The 12,633-nt window shown below is 36.2% G+C and overlaps 1 protein-coding gene across 3 annotated transcripts in view; it reads right to left on the bottom strand.

Moving 5' to 3' along the window:
* The window catches only part of TENM1 (teneurin transmembrane protein 1), a 3,721,864-nt gene that overhangs the window by 415,875 nt on the left and 3,293,356 nt on the right, over positions 1-12,633 (bottom strand). The gene's annotated exons all lie outside the window — the stretch shown is intronic.

Here is a 12,633-nt window from a genome sequence, read left to right as displayed (position 1 = left end):
CTATACAAATAATATTAACAGAAATATACAGCCCAAATGGGCAAACATTTATTAAAAATTATCTAAATATGCGTACACTTCCTTAAAATGAGAAACAGATTCTTTTGATTGACTGTTTGGTAACACATTTCAAAGTAACTGCATTTTTCCATAAAACCTGGATAGGAACTAGCTGATTTTTGATGGGCAGTTCTCATTTTACACATCTTTCTTCCTTATATGTTGTTTATCATTCTATAACATTATGGAAAAGGATTCTTCATCTTATCTAGATAATAGACATCATCTTGCACATTAAATATTTATAAACACTTGCATTATTTTACTTAAGATGTTGAAGATGTAGAAGACAGAGGAGTCTCCATTAGCTTAACGTTGCTTGGAAATATAAGAACAAAAAGTCCTCTCATACTTCAAAAGTAAACTTTTATACATACATTGATAGGTCCTTTAAACCTCAGAAAATTATGAATAACCGTTTCATGAGGTTTGATGCATAAACAATGTAGGCTAGAAGAATCGCTTATAAATCATTTATATATTTCTGATTTGGTCATTGCTGCAAATACTGTTTTTATACTAAACCTTTCTTTTAGCATGCTGCAATATAATTGTTCTCTGAAGCTTTGAAAATATATTAGTTTAATGATCAGTGCTTTTATGCTGACAACTTGTATTATGGTTGCTAATGACTTGTAATTTATCATTCAAAATGTGACAGGCTTAGAGTGACAGATGAAATATCTTGTTTGAACAGCAGGGTTTGCGTCAGTGGCACATGGACAATTTGTCAAGAACCTCTTCAATGAGCCAGTTTTTTAAACAAATTCCTTGCATTATTCAAATGTCAATCCACAATTTATAATTGTGATTCATTACTGCAGGTGCTATTTATGTGTCAGATTACTTTTGTCCAAACGAATCTGCTGTTCAAATCAAAGTGCTAAAGATCAGTTGTGTATTTGCACACATTTAAGCATGAGGCAGCCATAAATTCTTGTGCATATGCAATCATGTACACACACACACACACACACACACACACACACACACACACAGTGCAAGCACTCTTATCAATGTATATCACTGTGCTAAGTTATCACATGATCTTGTTACCTTGTAATGCTTGATACTGGGTACTTGAGCATGCAGGAGATTTATGCTGAAGTTCTGTAATTTTAATGTATGTTATCAAGGACATTTCAACAACTATTCACTTGTAAAATCAGAGGGAAATGTCAGAAACTGGTACCTTTGGGCATTAGACTGGCCCTGTTTACTTGCATCTGGTTAGGTACAGAGTTCTACTTCTTCAAGCCATACCTTTCAACTTCTTTGTTCAAGAATTATTGACAAATCCAAAATAATAAGGTGATCAAGACCACAAATCATGACACTGTTTAAATTATTACTTTAGTTCATTTACAAAGTTAACAGAGCAACAGGTTTTGCAATAACACATATTTTTGAATGACACGAAGTATGAAACTCAACCGACTAGCATTACTGACTGACTGTAATCCTTAGCAATTTACCAGAAAATCAAAAATGTTATGAGGGACAGCTCAAAAATATGACAACATCAAGGACTTTTTTTTTAAACTAGGGACAGTCAAGAGGTATATTTTGAAGAGAAAAGTGATGACCAATGAACAATTATCATAAAGTTATTTGGAATGAAGGATGAACTCTGGCGTTGGAAAATACAAACAAGCTGCGGTTACACTGGGCCGACTGCGAGTGATTGTTCATTTTCTTACGCTTTCCTAGGTACTAATATTGTCAATATTCAGTGAGTTTTGCTGAAGTAGGTGACAGGCCTGCTACCACTTCAAAATTCTTAAATAAATAATATAGGCCATAGACCAGCCATACCAGGAGGTTGGTGAAATTACAAAGATACTGGGGGTGTGGGCATGCTGCATTGTGAATATCTAGGTTTGATTCCCACATTGATTATGCCTGTACTGTACTATACAAATTTACTAAGTATTCTAACCTGGATAAGCTTCTAGGTCATCAATGAGAGCAATACTTTTTGCCTAGTGCATTATAACTGTGCAGTAACAAGACATCACCTTGTAATTAACTGTTTAGATCTGGTGTTAACAAGGGATTGACAATATAAATAGGAGAAGGGGAACCTATGAAAGATGATGCAAATCAACCTTTATAGCACTAGTTAGCAAATTCTAGTACTGACATACAATCTGTGCTTACAGCTATTAATTATATTCCCATAAAAAATAAATATCAATCGTGAGAACTGCCTGCTCAAATTCTGCAGTCCTGACACTCATCCGTTTCTCTTGTTGCATCATTCCATATAATTGGCCCTTGTCAGAGCCAAGCATACTACTGAAGCCAGACAGTCTCCCTCCACCAAGGATGGACAAAACAGTCCTGGTCACTTATTCCAACCCCCTTTTGGCTCCTTTAGTTAATCCTAGAATTTCTGAGTCACAATCTGGGCTTTATCCTTCTGTGCCACACAGCAAACAAGGTCATTACTTTCTAACAACTATAAAGGCTTATTCAATCTAAGTCAGACTTTTGATTATCAGAAGTTTGGAAGTCTGCCGTTTACAATTTGTTCTTTGGTAGATCACCATAAATCCTGCAGTGCATAGCATGTTTTTGTTATGTGCACACTGACATGAACATCAATAAGATGCTTTCATGTATGTGGTAAAAGACGTCTGATGAAGCGTGGCTGTGACCACGCGAAAGCGCTCACCTTTCAGCTATATCTACTACAATAAAGAAGAGTTTTTACTTTTGCTACGGCTGCCGAGAACTTTTTTGAATTGTGGACTTGAAAAGCCTGTTTAACAGCAACTGTTCAGTATTTTAACTACATTGCATTGAGATCAGGTTTCTGCTTTTTGCATGTGGTAAAAGACCCTAGAAACCAAAAGGGCAGACTCATTTCCCTACAATTTTTTATAAGAATACTTGAGCTATGATCAAGACATGCTCAAACAATGAAGTAATGTGCAACTTGGATTATGATGACACCACCGAGGACTTAAGTTCATAGGGATTTACTAGGCTAATGACAACCAGGGCCTTTATAAGCCTAGCCATGCAGTTCAACTCAGTTGTGTCCATATGTATCATGGGTATTTATTAGGAGGGGGGGGGGTATGTTAGTTAATACGTTTCTAGAGGTTATTTTTTGGGGGGTATGTTAGTTTTTGCATTACTGTCTGCCTCTGTCTGAGACTTGGGGACCAGACCATGGTAAATTTCCGATTTCCCATCCATTGGTTAAGGTTAAGCTTAAAGAGAGTTAGGGATCCTCTGGGAGACATATTTGTCTCACCAATGTCTTATTTATGTGATAAAAAAAATGTAAATCTTTGGATCTAGTGGTTCTGATGCCATTTTTGTACATGTGCAAAAGGTCCATCAGAGCTGCATCTGAGGATGTCTTGTATGCCAGCAACAGACTGCCTCTCAGTAACCTGTAGGAGACCAAGTATAGATATAGGGCTTTAAACGTGATCCATATAGGACATGTGTTTGTACCCTAAATTCTCCTGGTAATGAACCCTTGTGGGTATTCCACCTGTTGCATATGTCTGGTCAGGTACATGCTGAAGGGGGCATTATTCTCAATGATGGGTCTGATAAGGGATGAACAAAGTGGCACTATGATTTCCTTGGATCCAAATTCCATGCCTAACTTACAAGTTGGGGAACATATAATGATTTTCTTACTACATTGGCCACATGTTGGTCAAAGGCCAGATTATCCTATACATATGTTTTCACATCCCTGACTACCAGGTAGTCTCTTAGGGGTGATTTATTGGTGGAGTAATTACCCTGAGTGGCAGTTTTCCCAAAAGGAACTATAATTAATTTCTTGGCAATGAGCTTTAGTCCATGACTTTGGCACAGTCACTTGTCTCTGCTAGACCATCTTGTAAGATGCGTGTGTCATAGCAGAATCTATGATAGCTCCTAATTTGCAGTGATCTGCGAACTTGGTCAGCCTAAGGTCCCTGACATTAGCCTTTACCTGTAATTAGTAGATGCCAAATAGGGTGGATTTAATGCTTTCATCTTTAAAGAAAACATGGCACTAAGCCTTTAAAGAAGGCAATACTGAAATTGAAGGTTATTGCACTGGTAAAGCACTGTTTGGGCCTTGCCAGAAAGTGTGCTCCAGTTGGCTACAGATCAGTAATATATCTGAAGAAATCTTGTGTGACCAGTTTCTTTTTGCACATGGAAGAAGATATGGTTAGTGGCCTAAGTTCTGTCCTAATTCACAATGTACTTACTGTTAGGAGATACAGATATCAATCTAGTCAACTGTCATGACTACAGACTCATATGACCTTGACATCAACTTAACAAGGAGGTTGTGAAGAATGCATTTAGGAATTTCTAGGGATATACTACATAAGCAATGCAGGTTAATGGATTAATCTGCTGCCTGTTGCAATAGCTTACCTGGTGCATACTGTCCACCAAAGAGTCCATTGTAAGGCATTTGCAATTATTACACATCTTAAGACAGTTTTAGATCTATCCTCTCATTTCCTGTTCTGCTGTGTCCTTGTCAGAAGATTCTAAACTACTGAGCTATGGACACTGCATTTACTGCTGCTGTTGTCTTGTGATATGGTTTAGTTATTAAAGCCGTTGCATCATTAAATGATTGTATCATTGTGCAGCAATATTTCTTATCAGCCAATTCATGCTTTCATAGTAGTTAGACAGTCTGTGAACCTTTGTCAATAAAAATGTATGCAGTGAGACAGAATATTTTTTTGTGGGCATGGTTTATCAGCTGCCCATGGAGCTAAACTACTGGCTGAGAATTTAGGTGCAAATTCTTTTACCTCTGTGAGATGTATGTGCTTTTCAGCACTCACACAAAATGAATCCATAAAGTAGTGCTGGGAATGATACCATGGTAGCTTATCTTGTTCAGAGTGGGAAGAATTCAAAGAATACCTCTCAAACTCACCACAAAAATCTGGACAAAGTATAAAATTGGGAGAAAAAGCCCAAAAATAGGGACATATTTTAAATATTATTCTTAGAAAGTTGCTAGTATAACAGAATTTGTGTTAACATGCATTTTTGAAGGACAGGAAGTCTTAAACTCAAATGCATGTCATTGTTTAGTGACTTTATTCCTCGGTGATTTACCAGAAAACTACAACTTTTATGGGAAATGACAAAATATAGACACAAAAATATGGAAATTCTGCAAAAATATGGACAGTTGAGAGGCACCAGTTCAAAGAAGTAACACTGACGATAAATGTACAAGTAATCAGTGCCTTTCCATTGTTGGTGAGGCCTGAATCTCAAAGAGGTGCAGGCAATTTTAGGTCCACAGTGACACAGAGAAGTACTGACTGCTATCAGACGATTACATATCATTCAAAGAATTAGAAGAGTACAAAAAAAATTAGTTAATATGAATGAATCAGACTTTTATGTGGGCTGGAAAATTACATTTCTCACTAGAAACTGTAATGGTGAGACAGCAACCTGTGGGCCTGGAGTGGCTAGTCAAGGTTTCTGGATTCAACAGCAACATGAAAAGGTTTGAGGTTTTTCAGGAAATGGAAGAACAGCTTTTAGGAAGGTCAATGGTTTTGGTTCAGATCTCTGATCTGTCCATCCAAAAATGTGTCACTTTTGAGAAAACAGTTTTATATTACACCCAGTAAATAATGACAATAATTATAGTTGAAGACTTCTTTTAAATAACCAAATGAAGTCCTTCACTTGTCTTTACAAGAAAATATGTTTCATTCCAAAAACAATTTTTGTCTGTGGGTTATTTTCTTACATTGTTCATTTTTTTTACTTCATAGAACACACAGTATATATATTTTATTATCCTGACTCTCCTTAGCTAAAAGCACTAATATTTAAACTGTTACTGCTTTGGTGCTGATGTTTCTAATTATTTTGGGCATTGTCCTTCATATAGCATTAAGATGATGAGAGTTATGGCTTTGGTCAGTGAGAGCACAACATCATGTGAGGCATCCATTTTCAATGGACTTGCAGATTTACTACACTTAATGTTCAGAAATCTGTATAACAAGGGAATGCATTTTTTGCTCCCACCAAAAATAAAATAGGTAAAAATATATATAGATAGACAGACAGATGGATAAGCTAGACAAGTAGACAGACAGACAGACATAGATAGAAAAGCATACTACAGCAACAAATGTTCATAAAAAAGTGGTACAGGAGCCTCAGAAAGGTATTTGTATTGTATATTATGCTGTTGAAGCTGCTACATTCATTTGGGTTAGTCTACTACCTAAGTCAAAAACAAATAAAAATCATGAATACACAAATGGTTAGAGTACTGAGTGCTGCTGAAGCAAATCAGTGAAGGAGGAGAAGGCCAACTTCACCCAGAGGTTTGCTACTAAGCAACATGAGAAACTTATTTACACCACGACCAGTAACATCAGTGTGTTGTCTCATCACAGACTATTACTAACCAATCAATCTGTGCATGACTCACCACTAATTAAAAATGTATGATGACCAAAATCAATGCAACACATGTTCACCCCAGTACTTTATTGGTTACCAAACAAAACAGATATAATTAAACAGATCATTTAAATAAACTGAAAAAAAAATCTCAAAACTGTAACCACTTTCTTATTTTAAACAAAACAAGACTAAACTAAGTTAAGAAAAAAAGACATATATAAATATATATATTTACATAAGAGCGAGAGACCTAATATTATGAAAATCATTAATTACTTAGTTATCTTTTCTTCTTTGATTACAAAAAAAAAGAAAAAGAAAGAAATGAGTAAAATTATAAAAAGAATTGAAAGAGTCACGTTACATTCATTGGCAATTGCTGAAGTTGTAGTTTTGACCATGAATGTTAATGACAACAGCACACAAAACATTATTAACATTGATTAAAATACCTGTGGCTTACACAAAACGTTATTAACATTGATTAAAATACCCGTGGCTTACACAAAACGTTATTAACATTGATTAAAATACCCGTGGCTTACACAAAACGTTATTAACATTGATTAAAATACCCGTGGCTTTTTTTCTTGCTTTCCATATACTAACAAAAAGTAATGTAAGCATTTTGAGATGTTCATTGTTAGGTTGCACAAAAATATATTCATCTGGAGATTTAAATTTTTAAATAAAAAATGTCAAATGAAATCAGAACATTTTCTTTTATGTCTTTATATGTTATATTATTAAAAATATCATATGTTAATTTATCTGGTTAGACTCTTACCAAACAAACTATCAAGCATATTTGTAGTCTTTTACTTTAGTGCATATTTACTGAAGTCATTATCATATCATTTACATTTAAATCTTCAGCTGTATTCAAACTCAGTGACAGTACCTTTAAGTCAAAACAACTAAATAGCTGACAAAATAATTAAAACTCTAAGTAATTATACTGCAGACATATTAATCCAATAATGAAGTTAGATAATAGCCTAGTTAGTAACAGTGTTATGGTTAGTAGATAAAGCAATCATGTTTCAACTTCAACCACAGAAAAAATAAGTTATATTTCTGTAATGATGTTTTACGTCCCATAACCAGCTCTTTTTTCTTATTAACGCATTTCTCATACTAGTTTAATTTTTATATACTACCTTCCTGTACAAGTCCAAGAAGATTCCTTTTTTACTCTTTTCAAATATACTACATAGAAGTCACTTTAAGAAAGTATAACAGCACTTAACGTGCTAAAATACAAAATAGGAAACCAGCACTTGTTTCATTACCTAAGAAATATTATAACTGAAGCAATAGACAATTAAGTGGAAGATTTATGCTATTAGCCAAGATGTAGGAAATCTGATAAATGCCAGCTTTTTCTGAGATAAGCAAGAAGATAAAATAAAGTAGGGCAAGTATCCATGGACAAGCAGAAACACAGACTTCTATCATACATAATAAAGCACAGCTTACAGCAGGAAATCCACAGTGACAGTATCAGCTGGGAAAAGCACTCCAAGACAAACGTCAAATTATTTCCCCTCAACAAACGCATGCATAGAGTGAATAAATGCAACTGCTATTACAAATACTTTGAGGACCAGAGTTATGTGTACATTAACAACAAGCACCATCCAGTGGGTAAGTGTATTTAATGAGCAATGATGCACTGCAAAATGCAGTGTGTGACAGGCTGAAAAAGGGGTCTGGTAAAAGGCCAGAGTGTGCAAAAAGAACACTAGACAGGGCAAAGACAAGTCTTAAAGGAAAGCAGAGGGTCAGACAGATTGTTTTGTAACAACAATACATAGTTGTCATGCAAAATGCTGTACTGAGCAAAGCATGACAGCAGAGGAGGAGCAGCTTTGTCAAATAACACTTTACAGAGGATTAGTAAAGTAATACACAGTAAAATTATGGACCACATAAGGACAGCCCACCGTATCTGCTCAGTGTGTACATTAACATCATACACCTGCACACTAAAGACATGAACTACATGCGTTCACAAAGTAGACATTACCTGGAGCACAGGAAGCCATAACCATACATAGCCAATAAGACAAATGCTTCTAGAATGGTATGCAGTATGAAGGGAAGTCGGACTCGGGTGGGGCACTTTTACAAAGCAGAATATAAGGTTTTCATCTAATGATCTGGCACTGAGCTGCCAAGTAAAGCTGGTTGTGACCATTCTTGATTTTTTGCTTTATGATTTGCATGCTAGCACTGTTTGTTTCTGTTCTTTTATTGCTGTTTATTGTCTCTCAACTTTTTTGAACTTTAAAAACCTCTTGGCTAGTGCTAATTAGCAATCATTTGTGGTGGGCTTTTTCCTGCAAAGGAATTACCTCTGTCTGAAATGGGCAAGTTTGAAAAATAGCAATTTTTTTAAGGCAAGCAGAACAGGAGGACATCATCTATTTTGTGTGAGCTGCAAGGTAAAACTGCTTTGTGACCATTCTGGAGTTCTTTGTTTAGAGTTTCCATGTAAGTATGGCTTCTTGTCTTTTGCTATCATTTACTGATTTTTTTAAAAAGTGTTTTTCCTTAAATTTTTAAAAACATTCTTGGTTAGGGGCACACACATTTGTATTGTGCTTTTTGACTGCAAAGGGGATTAACTCTTACTGAAATATGGAATGAGCTGAGAATAAGCATTTTAAAGAAAGCATGACAAGGATTAATGTGTCTGAGCTGCTAGGTAAAGCTGATTGTTTGACCATTTTTAATTTCTCTCCTTATTGCCCACCTTATCCTTAATGGATCTATAAAATCAATGTCTCTTCAGTTGTCTTCTCCAAATATAAAATTGACTTTAGATGCTCTTCCAGTATCTTATCTCATCTGCTTATACTACCAAGCACTACAAGGTCATTTTAGGAAGGCCTTCTCATTATGGAGATCAAAGTTCAGTTACCCTCCCCTCCATATCATCCCATTTTCTATGGACATACTGTAATATCTATTTGCCTCATTTTCTGGATTACTTTTAAAATTTGCAATTTCTCAGACAAGACTAATTATCACAAGAGAACATGTAAATGCTTTTCAGGAACCTTGTTCGGTTTAGTGCTACCACTTTACTCCTAATTGGAAAAGGGTGCAAGAAAACCCAGCACAGCTACAGTTTTCAATGTGTAGTACCTTAAGCACAGTATAATGGAGGTCCATGGGGTATATACTAATGACCCCTTAAGGACATACACTGTTTCAGCTATATGGCTTTGGAATGACAATGGCATTTTACTTTTTAAGTGTTTAATGGTACATTTAGGCCAATAAAGCCAAAGTCCACTAGCTGTGACCATGAATGTTTCAGCCTTTTGAGTGATCTCACCAGCACAGGGTAAGCAGGTAGTATAGCTATACTTCAGAAACACTTAACTTAGAAATCAAGCCCTCTGTCCATAAACATTATGGTGCCTGCAAAATATCCCAGCTAACATTCAAACAAAGGGTAAAAAGGCCACACAGACAAACGATGCAAGAAAGACAGCAAGAAAAAACATCCAAGCTAAAGTTTTCACTGGGTGATAACTTAAACCTCCTGTACTGGTGGCCAATGAGATATGTGCAAATGACCCTTCAAGACCGATCCGATGTTTCAGCTACATGACTTCTGAACATCAATGACTTTTTACTTTCTAAGTCTTTATGGGTACATTCAAGCCAATAAAGACAAACCCCACTAGCTGTGGACATGCATGTTTCAAGTCCTTGTTATTTTCTTTCCTGGGCCTTGAAAACGTCTAGGTAAAGGTGTTATATCTACGTAAAGGTGAATAGGTGTCATGTAATGAACTGCTTTGTGACAACAATTTGTGTGCAATCTGCCTTTCCCTTGTACATACAGTATTACTGAAAGTCTTACACAAAACATCAGCAGATACAGAGCACAGCATGCTGTTATATCACAGCTCACAATACTGATGCACAAGCCTGAGCGTGTCTGCTTACACTACAGATGGTTAAGTACAGTACACTTGTGAACGAATTGTGTGCTACATCTTAAGCTTTCTACCTTGTCACTATGCTCCTCTGTTACATACAATGCATGACTGATTTATGCTGGTTGTAACTGTCCTACATAGTTTATGCTTTATTTCACTCAGAAATTGAAATGGCTTCTGCATGAGTACAATGTGTGAATCCTCTCATTTCTAGATCATTCTAACTTGCAGTGGTATAATTATCACCTCTGGTACAGGGCACTTGCAGAGAGCATAGCTTAATTTCTGAATCCCTTGGGTAGTTTATGCCAGAAATAATACTGCTGTAAAAAAGTTAAAGGTTACTTTTAGCAATTAAGAACTCTGAAACCAAACGCTTTAGCAATTTCTATGTAATAGAATATCTCCTTCAGCTGAAGTTGGGAAATAATTTCATTTTGAAGGGCTTTCTGATTTGTATTTGATGCTTAAATAGTCACACCTGAGCTTGATAACCAACCTGCAGAATGTAATTATAAGGTGCTTCTCTCATAAATAAAACTATAGAAATAGTAAGCCTAGAGTCAGAAGTTCAAGGCCACAATGCCCTGATTTGAGATAAACATTCAAAAAATGCTTTGAGAACAATGCATGCTTCTTAAGGTTAGTGGTTTTAGCTTTATGGTTTAAGTATAACTAAACAGTAGATAAATCAAGACCTAAAAGCAGAAACAGAAAACATACTGCAAGAGAGTTTAAATCACATTCTAAAATGTCATGGTAGTTATCAAATCTGTTAAGTACAGTCACCCAGCGGTAAACACCTAGCTATACTTTACTATAAATATATCCTTATACAGACAGACAGACAGATGAATAAGGACAGACAGAGCCATGTTTATCCTGTTCTATTTAATGTGCTGTATCTGAAAGTTAGGGGAAGAAAATATAAGGCAAGCATGTCGGAGATGATATTGTGTTAAACAGCAAGAACCTCTAAGGACTGATGGAACAATGCACAGACTGCAATTGCCAATGATTTATTTATTTATCTGTTTGCTTGTTTCAATTTAATAGCTAGAGGTGGGATTCAGAAAGGGTCACCACTAGCATTAAACCCTAACACAGGATGGTGCCACTGGCAGCAGCAATTTCTAATTCAGAGACAGGCCCACCACAGTGATGCAATGTAGTTGGTATGATTATTGCAGTGAGTCATCTCCTCAGCCATGCTACATGCTAACGGGGCATTCTGTGTGAGTGGTCTTCAGCTAAATAGTCATGCTCTCTCAGAAATGCCTGTGGTGCAACATTTATGCTGCCAAGCAATATAGAAAGTCTCTAGGCTGCATAAATTTGCAAGGACAACCAAGTTAATTAACTCAGCCAAAGGTTCACATTCAGCCATTACTTTCAATGAGTGAGCTTGCATTAGGGATACTGGCAGGGAGTTTAGTGGACAGGTAGTAGTGAGAGTGGGGTGTATGCATGTGTGTCTATGTGTGGCTACATATGTGAAGGTGTGCAGAGGGATGACTGGTCCAGGATAAGTGTGAGATTGTGTGTATGTATGACTAGGTGAGTGTGTCTATGAGCATGGTTGGGTGAAGGAGGCTGTGTGCACGTGTGGCATGTACATGCGCGCGTGTGTGTGTCTGTGTGTGTGTGTATATGCGCATGCGTGTGTCTGTATATGTATGCATAAATAAAAAGGATGCTTGTGGAAATGGGGCCACCAGATATCATTACTGCAGAAAAGTGCTAATTAGCCTATCAGTAATACCATGTGATTCCAGAGGCATGCAGATTTGCCTATAACAAAGTCTTTCTTCATTGTGGCTAATGTGTTTCTAAACCTCATTTTTCACAATGTAGAAACAGCCATAGCAATTATTATTATCCACGGTGGGGGGTCCTTATGAATCTCAGGGCACCTATGTGGTCTGGTCACCAAACAGTTTTCAGCAAACAAACAAAAACATTGAAGTATTGCAATTAACAGTGATGCATGCTAAAGGCAACAATACTGTATAAATAGCTAATGCAATATGTGGACATTTTCTAAAGGGTAATGCAATACAATAATAATAATATTAAGGATTACTCTGACATTTAATGGAAAAATGAACATTTCAGAAAAAGAAAAAATAATACATCGCTCAGCATCAAAACTGACTGTAGCAAACTATTGTATTTTTATAAC

The sequence above is a fragment of the Protopterus annectens genome, chromosome 13.part0 (assembly GCF_019279795.1).
Source record: "Protopterus annectens isolate FY-2018-M chromosome 13.part0, PAN1.0, whole genome shotgun sequence".
NCBI classification, from domain to species: domain Eukaryota; kingdom Metazoa; phylum Chordata; order Ceratodontiformes; family Protopteridae; genus Protopterus; species Protopterus annectens.
This window is presented reverse-complemented; position numbering and strand designations above follow the sequence as displayed.